Source organism: Sciurus vulgaris (genome assembly GCF_902686455.1).
Source record: "Sciurus vulgaris genome assembly, chromosome: 9".
Lineage (NCBI taxonomy): Eukaryota > Metazoa > Chordata > Mammalia > Rodentia > Sciuridae > Sciurus > Sciurus vulgaris.
Genome location: NC_136469.1, coordinates 18,302,212 through 18,314,229, shown reverse-complemented (window position 1 = coordinate 18,314,229; position 12,018 = coordinate 18,302,212). Strand labels below are relative to the sequence as shown.

At 40.7% G+C, this 12,018-nt stretch overlaps 1 long non-coding RNA gene across 1 annotated transcript in view; it reads left to right on the top strand.

Moving 5' to 3' along the window:
• The window catches only part of LOC306670202, a 53,759-nt gene extending 46,586 nt beyond the window's left edge, over nucleotides 1–7,173 (top strand). Inside the window, exon 4 of the long non-coding RNA XR_013766344.1 lies at nucleotides 6,829–7,173. This is a non-coding gene — a long non-coding RNA (uncharacterized lncRNA). The remainder of the gene's footprint in view (nucleotides 1–6,828) is intronic.
• The last annotated feature ends 4,845 nt before the right edge of the window (nucleotides 7,174–12,018 follow it).

Sequence of the window (12,018 nt, the reverse complement as noted above, 5' to 3'; positions counted from 1 at the left end):
CTAATGATAGAGTGGTTAAGAGGGTAGTCTCTGGAGTTCTTTTGCCCAATTCCCTACTTTCTACCTATGCAGATACTTGGCTCCTCCAAGGCACAGTTTCCTTGTCTGTACCAAGGGAAAGATCCCATCTACAGAGTAGAGAGGTGAGAATTAAATGAGATACTCCTTATAAAATGCCTTGAATAAGTAACTGGTCTATACACCATTGCTCACTGTTTCAAAATGAGATGAAGACAACAGGAAGGAAGTTAATAATTAAAGAGTTTGCTCATTCTTCCTCTGTGTATCAGGGTGGGCATGGGTAATCGTGCTAGACATGCCTTTTGGATCTGTCAATCAGTGGTCATTTTTTTTTTTTTTTTTTTTTTTAGGCACAACCAGAATGTGTGGCAAGTTCACTTGTGCAATATTCGGTTTGGGTGGTCTTTGGTAGAAGCCAGACCTCTAAGACAAGGACATAGTCCTAATCCATGCTGAAGCCCAGAGGAGTGGATTCCCTCACTATGGAATTCCAGATAGCAATTTATCTTTCCAGAATACATTGGTATTATTTATGACTCTGTTTCCCAAATAAGGAAACATATAATAAATTAGATCCACATGAAGGAAAAGAGCTGAAGATAGACCTCTGTGAACTGCCTTGATGAAGACAACCCAGAAAGTCCAATTCTAGAGCATCACCTGGGAGCTTTTCCTATAAATCCAGCATTCTAATTCCATAAGTGGAGCTGTGAAAACAGGCTCTCTGAGGATAATTAGTAAAAACAGAGCAGGAACCATCCTGAAATGTCAGCCATTAGTGATGAACTTACATCGCTTTTTCAAAATAAAGTTACATGTTTGATATGGCATTTGCAAATGAGCTTACACAGCCCGGGATGATTGCTCACATCTTTTCCTCTGAACTGTGATTTTCCTAATATCAGATATTGATATTCTGGTGTTCCTTGTTGCTTAGCCTCTGATGCAGTAGAGATGTTGAGTATGTTTTAATGGTGTAATGAATCTTCTTTTCCCATTTGCAGAGGCCACTGCCCATGCTCCTCAGCTGCCGGTGACCTATGGATACTCAGTGCCTGGAACAGTGAAATACTGTCGTCCAGAGAGCACCAAAATTTAAATTATGTTAACAGTTTCTGATAATGTTCATGAAAAAGTAGTTGCATGGTTACCAGCTCTCGTAGACAAAATTTGAACTTTTTCAGGAGATTCAGAATCATTAGAAACACCAGTCACTGTAGAGGATATGTGGATGGGAAGGCCTTAGGGTCTGGTGATTGGCACAGGTTTCTTGCCTCTAACGTAAGTGGCATAACTCTGCCTTTGTCTTTCTGCCTGTGCCTCCATGTTGGCACACTGTCTGTCTTTGTTATAGAGGTGCGCACTTTTAGCAATCTCTCTCTCTCTTCTAATTTTCTAATTGTCTATGGACCAGAATAAAAGATGAGTGAACTTTTTAGACTCCTTTATAAAAAAAGAGAAAATGGGCACTGAATGAAGGTGTGTGAGACCATCTTATATGAAAGATACTTGAGTTTCTGTGTCCAGACTTCGTTACACATCTTTTGACCTTTTGGCATTTTCCCCTCTGTCCTTTCTAGTTCTTGACTGTGGTTTGAATACCAGGAGGTAAATTATTATATTATTGCTGGTCAGTGAACATATCTTTCTTCTCACTACCACTTTTATCTTATATACAACTTTCATTTTCATCTTGAATTATAGTTAAGTATATGTCTCATGTAAACCAAGAGTTCGATAAGTATTTGTGGAGAAAATGTTTTCCCATTTCCATGTCATGTTGACTTATAAACTTTATCCAAATTTGATTTAAACCAGCACCATGTATACAACAGGCACTCATTCAAAATTTGCTGAGTGGATGACCAAATGAAATAGTCAGAAATTTCAGGTCAAAAACTCCATTTGTGTTTTAACAAAAAATGTGCAATTCTGCCTCACTTTGAAATCATGTTTTGAATGGAATTTTCAAGACTGATGAATGATAGTTTAGATACTTTAATTTTTCAAAATCATGACTGTGGGCACTATGCACAGATAGATGGAAGGCATTGGTACTTTTAGTAATAAATAATTCCAGAACATTCTCAATCCTTTTTATCATAGAATTGTATTACTCAGGGTAGGAAGATTTGGGAGGCAGGGATATATGGTGTCACATTGTGAACCAGGAAGAGTTTACAGTAAAAAACCAAAATGTTAAATGCCCATTAGATACTTCTCTTGGGGCAGGAGAGTGGCAATAGTCATGGTTGGAGGCATTGAGGAAAAGAGGGAGCCTGGGGTTAGGGTAATGGGAAATATGCAGAAGAAATGGCTTTGCCAGGTGGAACCATCCAAGTCAGCATGGACTCCAGGTCCTGAGAAAGCTGCTCTTGCTTTTGTGATGGAAGTTAATCCTTAACACCTGTAGCTGTGAGAAAATCAGAGAACTGTAAAATCATTCTTTGTTTTCCTTTCTCTTTCTCTTTTTAAACATTTTTTGAGGGTATTGGGGACTGAACCCAGGTGTGTTTTACCACTGAACTATATCTCCAGTCTCTTCTCTACCCCCCCCCCTTTTTTTTTTGAGATAGGTTCTCACTAAGTTACTGAGGGTCCCTCTAAGTTGGTAAGGCTGGCTTGTGATCCTCCTGCCTCAACCTCCAAAGACTGATTACAGGCATGTGTTACTATTCCTGATTTGCACAATCTTCATCAGATGTGTATTAATTTGTCTTTTTTTGTGTGTGTGTGGCTCAGCTATGTTTTAGTTTACTAAGGCTATTGTAATGACAAGCTTAGTGGCTTAAAACATCATAAATGTTTATTTTTTTAAGGTTTTTTCTGTTAGAAGACCAACAGAGGTCATCTCTGGGCTACGGTCAAGATGTTGGCAGGGCTACATTTCCTTGGATGGTTTAAGGGGCAAATCTATTTCCTTGCCTTTTCTAGCTTGGAGAGTTTGTCTGTATCCTTGGCCTGGGGCCCCATCCATGTTCAAGGCCGGTGATGACTTGTCAAGTCCTTCTCATAATGTATCATTCTGACACCAACTCTTCTGCCTCCCTCTTAGACATTTAAAGGATTACATTGGTCTTATCTAGATAATCCAGGATAAACTATTTTTTAAAAGTCAACTGATTAGCAACCTTAATTTCATTTTGTCATGAAACATAACATCTTAGGTTCGGAGAACTAAGGGGAGCCATCTGAGTATTTGGGGAGCCATTATTCTACCCCCACAATCACAAACCAAAATATAAAGAACTGAGGTTAAGGACAGTATAAATAATTATAGAATGTGATAGTGCAGAAGATGAGAGAGCAGGGACATTTGAACATCCAGAGTTTGAATAGGGCTCAGAGGTAATGTAGCCCAGTCTTTTGAAAGCAAGAAGGCCAGAGATGATCAGACCTATCATTGTCAGAGCAGGCATATGTTTGCTGTCCTTCAGACCCTGTAAAACCACCTGCTGGCCATGCAACTTTTTCTGGGGCTTTGTGACAGCCAGACTTCCCAGTGAAATGTTGGTCGTGGAGCTTCTCAGGAGGGGTGCAGACATCAGTGCAGGGAGATTTTCAGGCATTTTCTATTCACCATTTCCTAGGTCTTAAAAGTCCACCCTTGGAATCATTCCTTAGGGGGACAACCATATCGAGTGTACCATCTCCAGAAGACCAGTAATCAACTGCAGGGGCAGCCAGGGGGAGTGTCTTTGGGTACCTCTTTCATTTCCTTTCATAGCACAATTCCCTACTGAACACCTAGCACGTGCCAGGCTCTGGTCAGACACTGCGTGTTATGGTGGGATCCACTGACAAATGGATCCACAGGGAATGTGATACACCTGGAGGGCAGGGAAGTTTTAAGAAAGAGGATAGGGGCAGATTCTGGTGACGATACATGCTGGGTCACTCTGGATCACAAGAGAGTACCTCACCCTGGAGACAAGTTGCCAAGGTCACATGTTCCTGTAGGTCATCTTTCTCAAGCTGACCCACTGTGGGGGTACTGAGGCATAGCTGCAGGGCAGAATGTATGCCAATGGGGCTCTGCACTCAGGCTACCATATTGGATGTGGACCTTAAACAGTCATGCTAACTCCTTTGCCTCGTACTTGGGGTGAGTGAGGGTAGAATTGCTTTGTTATTCACTGCTGTAAACTTAGCATCTGCTACAGGACCCTGGAGAGTAGGCACTCAGTAAATGTTTGCTGAATTAATGAAAAAACACATCTCTTTAAGTCAGTTTTACACATGGAAGAGATCTCCTTTCTAACTCTGTTTTAGAAATGTGGTCCATTATTTCACAAGGAAAATCAAGTAAGATTGTCTAACCAAAACTTATCTAACTACTGCCACATGAGAAAAACCTCCAAGACCTATCTGCAGCACTATTTTGTTTTTATTTTTTAATTAATTAATTTTTGGCACTGGGGATTGAATCCAGGGGTGCTTCACCACTGAGCTAATCACCTGCCCTTTCTTTAAATATTTTATGTGAGACAGGGTCTCATTCAGTTACTGAGGCCGGCCTTGAACTTTTGATCCTCCTGCTTCAGCCTCCTGAACTTCTAGAATTATGCCCATGTCTGGCAAGGTAACATATTTTTAGAACAGAAATTTGAAATTAAAAAATGCTAGCATTTCTTATCCATTGATAACACCATTTACTTTTTTAATATTAAGGAGAAACTCTGAGTTTGATACATGAAATAGTCAAAGAAAATTAGTGGTGCATTAAGATACGGGACCTGAGACTCTTGTTTCCTCCTGCTACCTAGGCCTCTTTCCACGGTAAGTGGAACAGAATGAGTCACTTATCCACAGGCTTGATTCAGATAGAAGGATAAATTGTGGTGCAGATAATAGCTAATGTAATGCCAGACCTCTCTCAGGAACTGTAGAGATTTCAGATCAATATGTAGTCAAAGAGTACATGGTGATGACTTTCTGAAAACTTGATCAATAAGTATACATCACCAAGATCAGAATTTATTTAAAATTATGAACAGCTTGGAAGACGGCCAATGCCTGAGTAATAGCTCCAGGCAGTCCAAATCCATGCCAGCTTCCTCCGTTATATAAATTGCTGGAATCTCTCATGCCTGACCCCTCTGATGTATCAGCTTTGTTATGTCAGTTTAGATATAGGTAAATTTCCTATGGGCATTTATTAGCTTTATTAAAAAAGGAGGCAATTGTCCAAAGGCCTCTGGGCATACGCACCCAAAACATAAAATAAAAGAATGAAATTAAATACTCAGGCTGCCAAACACCTCATAAAAAAGTCAGGCCAGTTCAGCCTACTGAGGCATGCCAGATTGGCAGGCTCCATCTTGTGTTTCTTCCCTGAAGGTTCACGAAACCATTCTACTATCTGGTTGGACAGAGGAATGAACTGCAGAGGTAAAGACCCTCAGCAACCTTGTTTTGGGGATTCATATCTGGAATCCTTTATTAGAAATAGAATGGTTGATCTTAATATATTTGAATGAACCACTGGATAGGGAAACACCCTCAAAGGAAATCTCTCTCTTTATTAAAATGTATCCATCCAACATTCTCAGACTTCCTGTGCCATCTTGCTTTGATTGATGGCTTTCACCCCTGGAATTCTTCACATTGTCACTTCCGTGAAGCCCAATACTATTCCCCATCTGCCTTCCAACTAAAACAATCGCTCGGAGAGCATATTGCTCTAAATTAGTGATTTTCAACTTAGAGTGTTTCTGCCTCCCAAGGGACATTTGGAAATGTGGGAAGAGGGGGTGCTTTTGGCCTCTAGTGGGTTGGTTCTAGGAATGCAGGTAAATATCTACAAGGCCCTGGTGGCTTCTAAAACAAAGAAATGACTGGCCTGGGTGTTAATACCCACTCCAGGTCTGTGGGCAAACTTCAATCATCTGCTGTTTTCCCTATTTTTGCCAGTTCCACATTCTATTTGCATTATCTTTTATTAACACTTTTCCCCCAGGTAGAAGTTATTTCTTAAAAATCTAAATACCTTTATTTTTAAGGGAAACTTTGCATTATTGTCATTTTCAGAAAAATAATTACGGCTTTCATAGATGCAAAGTCACTGTGTAAAAGAGAACAAAGCAATATTATCAAATCACAGGCCAATCCTTGATGGCTGCTAACTTTCTGATAAAATGAAAGATTAGCAAGTTTTGGAAAAGTATTGAAGAGAAATGCCAAACTGAGACTCTTGTTGAATGAGATGGGCGATGGGTGAATGGATTGAAAAGGGTGTAACTTTCTCACACAGTGATTTATTGGTATTTAAGTTCCTATTGTATAGCCATTTAATGTTGAAAAGTGTTTCTTGCTCCAGTTAAAATTATCATGACTGTGTCTCCAACAATTTAGGGAACACTGAATTATTGGGTCCCTCATTGGTACACTTTTCTACTCAGATCCTTGTTTTTCTGCCAGGCTATTGTTTTTTATTTTATTTTTTTGGTTAAGATTATAGTTTATATGCTATTCTTTGAGTAGTTGCAGTTACAAAAAAACTCAAGCTCCATCATTTAGCCATAAATTTCACGCACAAAAATACAGTCTAACACAAACCATTCTACCGTGTGGTACTGTTTATCTGGGAGGAAAGGGAAATTGGAGAACAACTAACCAGACTCTTATCACTTTTTGAGAAAAAGGTTGAGTAGCAAACTAGAGGCACACATTATAGCTTTATCTGCTTATTATTTTTAATTTTTCAAATGTGCTTATGTCTAAGTGAAGTGTTCCATAATATTAGCGTAATAAATTTTATTTTTTTCATGCTTTTTGTTCTTTCTTTCTTTTTTTTTATTTTTGCAGACTGCATTTTGATTCATTGTCCACAGATGGGGTACATCATTTCATTTCTGTGGTTGTGCACAATGTAGATTCATACCATTAGTGTTGCTTCAGAGCTGCTTCAGAGGGTGTGCTTCATGACACCTCCAGACAACCGCCACCTGCAACCAGGACTCTTCGTATCCAGAAAAGTCAGACATCTTAGATTGCAAAATAAAAACCCAGAGTCTTTCATTGCCACCCAATGGCGTGCTTTCTCGAGACCTTATTGCTCACTTTCCCTCCATTAAAAAGGTCATCCGAAATGTACTGTAATCCCTTCTGTGGAATTAGTGACTCTACCTTGGTGTGCTTATTAGAGTAATTATTCTGGACCCGCATACTTTAAAGAGAGAGTCTAAATTCTTTGATGTTAACTGTGCATTAAATGTTCCAGTGGTTGACAATGAGTCAGTGTCATTATTCACAATATCCACCTTTGGTTCCATGGTATTATACTCTGAATCAATTTACAGGTAAAATATCATCTTTGTAAGGGATGCTGAGGGGGCTGATATTTTTACTGCTTATTTGCTCACTGGAGAACCCGTGGCAAAATAAGTCACACGGCATCCTGGCTGCCTGGGTGAAGGGATGGGAAATCAAAACCGGCACTTGAGGCTTCTGAGTTCCCATTTACCGCTTGGTGCTCTAGGCCAGAGACCCTTAGTCCAGGAGACTGACATTATGAGAATTATTCCCCCTCAGGGAAAATCAGTTAATGTTTCAGGTTAGAAAGGAGTTAGGCTGCATTATGAAAACAGTCTGGGCTTGGCTGAATTTTGTTCTCCCTCTGAAATTGGTTTCCATACCTATAATTACCTTCAAGCACCACCATAAAAGCCCTCCAATCTCTACCTCGTGTTGTTCTTCCTTTGGGGCACTGATTTAGGACCCATCCAACTTTTCTACCAAGCCATAATTAGCAGAATTGTGTTTAATACCCCCCCCCCCCCATTCTGAAGGCAGCAGAGGCGGCATCGAGCGAGCTCGGCAGCGGATAATGAGGGCTACCAAGGTTCTTTCTGGATTGTATCATTACACCCTGCAAGCAATATGCCGGCACTGTCAGCCAGCATCAGCCTCAACGGCCCAGCAGCCTCTGCCTCAGTGACAGTTAGGAACAAGGGAGAGACACGTACGCTACATGTTTTTTCTCTTCTTTTAACTAAAAAAGTCATATACTTAAAAGGACATGGATTGTGCTGTTCTGTTCTGTGGCTGCAAGCTTTGCGGGGTGTAGAACAAGGAACATTTCCAAATCCCCTTCAATACAGGAGATTAGGTGTTGCATTATTGATGCACTTTACCAGGGGGATTTGGCCCAACGAAAGACAACGAGGCTTTAGAGTTAGATGTACTAACCAAGATCTCACTCACTTGAGATTTCATTATTTCACTCTTTCTATTAATTTTCCTGTGTGTTACTCTGAATGCTTACCAGAATCGGTTTTTTAATCAGATCAATCATATCAAATAACCTTCCCAACAGTAAAAATTATTTATCAAGAAAACAAATACAGCACTTCTCTGTTCTTACAGCCAAAGGAAACTTCTATTCCAGCTACTTGTTTTGGTTTTGTTCTATTGGTTCTAAAAGGATCCTAAATAAAATGGTTTTGCTTTTAGATTTAGAGGATGTCCTGCCTGACATAAACTCAGATAAAGGAAAACCATTTACGTGTAATCTCTGGCAGATAGTGAAACTGGTTCTTATATAGAATCATAAATTTTACTGCAAGAAAGGACCTTAAGGAACATTTAGTTCTCCCCCTTGTGGGTGGTAAATGGAGGTAACTGCATGGTACCTTCAAGAATGAAGTTAAAGTTACTCTCGGAGAAGGAATGCTGTAGTTTGGATCTGAAGGTCCCCAAAGACCCATGCACTAAAGGCTCGGTCCCTATTGGGAAGTGGTAGAAAGTTAAGAGGTGCAGCCTATTGGGAGGAAGGTAGGTCATTGGGTGTGCCCTCAAAGGGGACACTGAGACTCCAGTCTCTTCCTCTTTCTCTCTGGCATTCTGGCCTGAAAGGGGCTTTGCTTCACCTCTCGCTGCCCATTGTGATGAGCTGCTTCACAAGAGGCCCCAAAACAATAGGGCCAACCAGTCATGGACGGAAATTTCCAAAACTATGAGCCAACATAAACCTTTTATCTTTCTAAGTTAACTTATCTCTGGTATTTTTATAGTAGCAGAAAGCTAACTACCACAAATAAGTTGGGGAAACCCCAACACACAAACAAACAAACACAAAATCAAAACATGTAATGCATGTGATTAGTCATTTACAGATGCAGTCGAATCAAAATAAATAATCTGCAAATGACTGGCTGAGGACCAATCCCAAATTCTAATTCTGGAGACTTGTGCATTACTTGAAATGTGAAACCTAACATGTTGCACTGTGCTTGTGTTACACACAGGGGTAACACAGGGGAAGGGCAGCTTGCAGTGGAGATAGAGAGGAGCTATGGAGGATATGTAGTCACAGTGGCAGTGCACTGGTATCTATGGAGAGAAGACACAGTATCTCACTAGTACAGGTTAGGAGGCAGGACCAGTCCCAGGGACAGAACTTCAGGCTCCAAATTACTTTCTCTGTCTTCTCAGGTGGCTTCATCCTGGGATTGAAAGCAAGAAGGCTTCAGCTGCCTCTCATAAATCCATATGGGAAATTTGTCTTGCTTTCAATGAAAATCAAGGAAAGTTAACATGCTGCAGATTGTTGAGGTCATCCATAAGTTAAATACAATGGAAATTAAAAACTTGGCACCAGAAGTTTCTATGAAATATACGGCCTGAGAATCTGCAGCTGTCATGGGGAGGGCTTAAGCCCAGTTTATCCTATTTTATCCTTGTCTATGGGGCATGGTGGTCCTATAAGGAAAAAACTTATATTTTAGCTTTCTTTGGGAGATTAAGAAAACTTTTGCTATGCTGTGAATATCAGTCTTGTACCTTTTAGTGACAAGATCAAATGTTCAGAATACTTTGCAGCAGTTTAGGTACATAGAGCTTATAGGATATAGGGTATTGCTTGGGTTCAAGGATGGGCTCTAAGTTTGATGAAAGATAGTGGTGTAGAACAAGTAGTTTAGAACATGATTTTCTCCAGATTCCCAGATCAGGGATCTGTCTGAGCAGGGCAAGAAGTTCTGCAGAGCTTGTGTAAGAGCACATTTTCAGCATATCCTAATAGTTGCTGGAAGTGAGATTTGTAGTGGTTGGGAAGGTGCCTGATGCATGTTCGACAATTTTTAAGCTTAGCAAACAGTGAGAATGAATCATGTTGGAATGTTGGACACAGAGACTACAGAATCAGAGGCGGTCAAAGAGGGGGACTGCCTTTAAAAATTCTGGGCCAGAGATGTCAGGAAGGTTAAGGATAATACAAAAGTGCAAACCTAGTGTTAGAAAAGCTGAAGTTCAGCATGACATAGAATAATTCTAAATACAGTGTATAGAACAGGCCAAAGTTAGAAAAGCGCTGTAGCCGGATCCAAGATGTTTAGTTATTAAGACACACTCCCACAGGAGGCCCGCGGAGGAAGGACAGTGCGGCTGGGTCAGGCAAAATGCCTGGAGCAAGTGGTGTCCTCGGGATCTGATGACCAAAAGAAGGTGCACCCTGCACAGCTGTGACTTTTTCCCTCTGTCCTTCCTATCCATGTAATTGGAGGTGAAACTGGTAAAGACAGGAAAACACTGGGACAGAGGGAATTGAAGAGAGAGAGAACTTCAGTTTGTGTGAATGAGTTCAAGGCGTTTGGCCCAGAGGAACCACGTCCCATGATACTGAAAAAATGGTCGTAAAACATACTTGGCAATCTAGGAGGACAGGGGCCGAAAATGGGCTGGATTTTTTCAAGTGGAAAGATGTCAGTCCTGAACATATGAATTCATAATACTGGACGTTTGCTGCTAAACAATTAGAGATGAAACGGGGGAACAGAGACACGGGGTCCATGCTCCATGCACCTTGAACAGAATTCGGTAGCTCAACAGACTTGGACGAGTCAAATGGCACAGGCAAATCATGCTGTAGAATTTTTCAGGATAGGTCATCAAGGACATAGAGAGTAGGTCGTAGTCCCCAGTTGAAGAATTCTACCAGAAGAATGAGAATTTCTGGATTTAGTTAATTGGGAAGAAATTATTTAGTGGCATGCTTTAAGATTCTGTTCAAGTTTTTTTTTCCCTTACAACTTGGAAATATATAAAAATAGGTATGTATGAGGAGCTAAACAACTTAGTGAAACTCTGTCTCTAAATAGGTCTGAGGATGTGGTTCAGTGGTGAGTGCCCTGAGTTCAATTCCCAGTACCAATATATATATGTGTGTGTGTGTGTGTGTGTGTGTGTGTGTGTGTACACACATATATACTCACACACTCTATGTGTCATAAGTAAAATACATGCTTAGCTAATTTGCTAATGCTTTAAATTGAGATTATCAAGAACCTTCTAAATGACAGATTTAGAATCCAAGAAGGTGTTATCAAGATAGAATTATGGGTCTAAATCAATAAGGCTTAAGTGAAACACAATGACTGTATTGAACTTGAAAAGAAAAAAGGCAAATGAGCAGGAGAGTGACAATAATGGCTAGAAGTAATTTCATCTTTCCCCCAAAAGTCCCATGAATAGACCAAACACCCCTCAAAACAAAACAAAGAAAACCTAGCCCTGTTTTTGACCATAAGTTCAATGCCTTATGCTGCAGTTTCTCAATACTGACCCACACAGGGAGAGCTGAGGCTGCAGGAGCAGCTGTCTTTCTAATGTCCTGTTTCAGTCCCAGCACTCCATTTTCATGGGGAGATTACATGATTCCAGTGGGCTATGAGCAGGGGAAGCCAGAGTCAGTAAAACCACGCTAGGAGAGCGGGGTGGTGGGTTATTCACTACCTCTGTGAGCACTTGTCCATTGCTTGATACATTCCACTTACTGTGCTGGGCAAAAATTAATAATGCCCTGCTTGTTGTGTGTGCCTGACTCTGGAAAGAATCTAGTCAGGGAGATGGACAAGTACACCAAGAGTAAAGCACCTGGGCCTGCTGGGAGGACAGCATGGGGAAGGCTCTAACCTTTGGGCACATTCTTGATGGACATTAGTAATGAACCAGGTGGAGGCAGGAAGAGGAATAGTTTCCACGCAGAGGGGACCATAT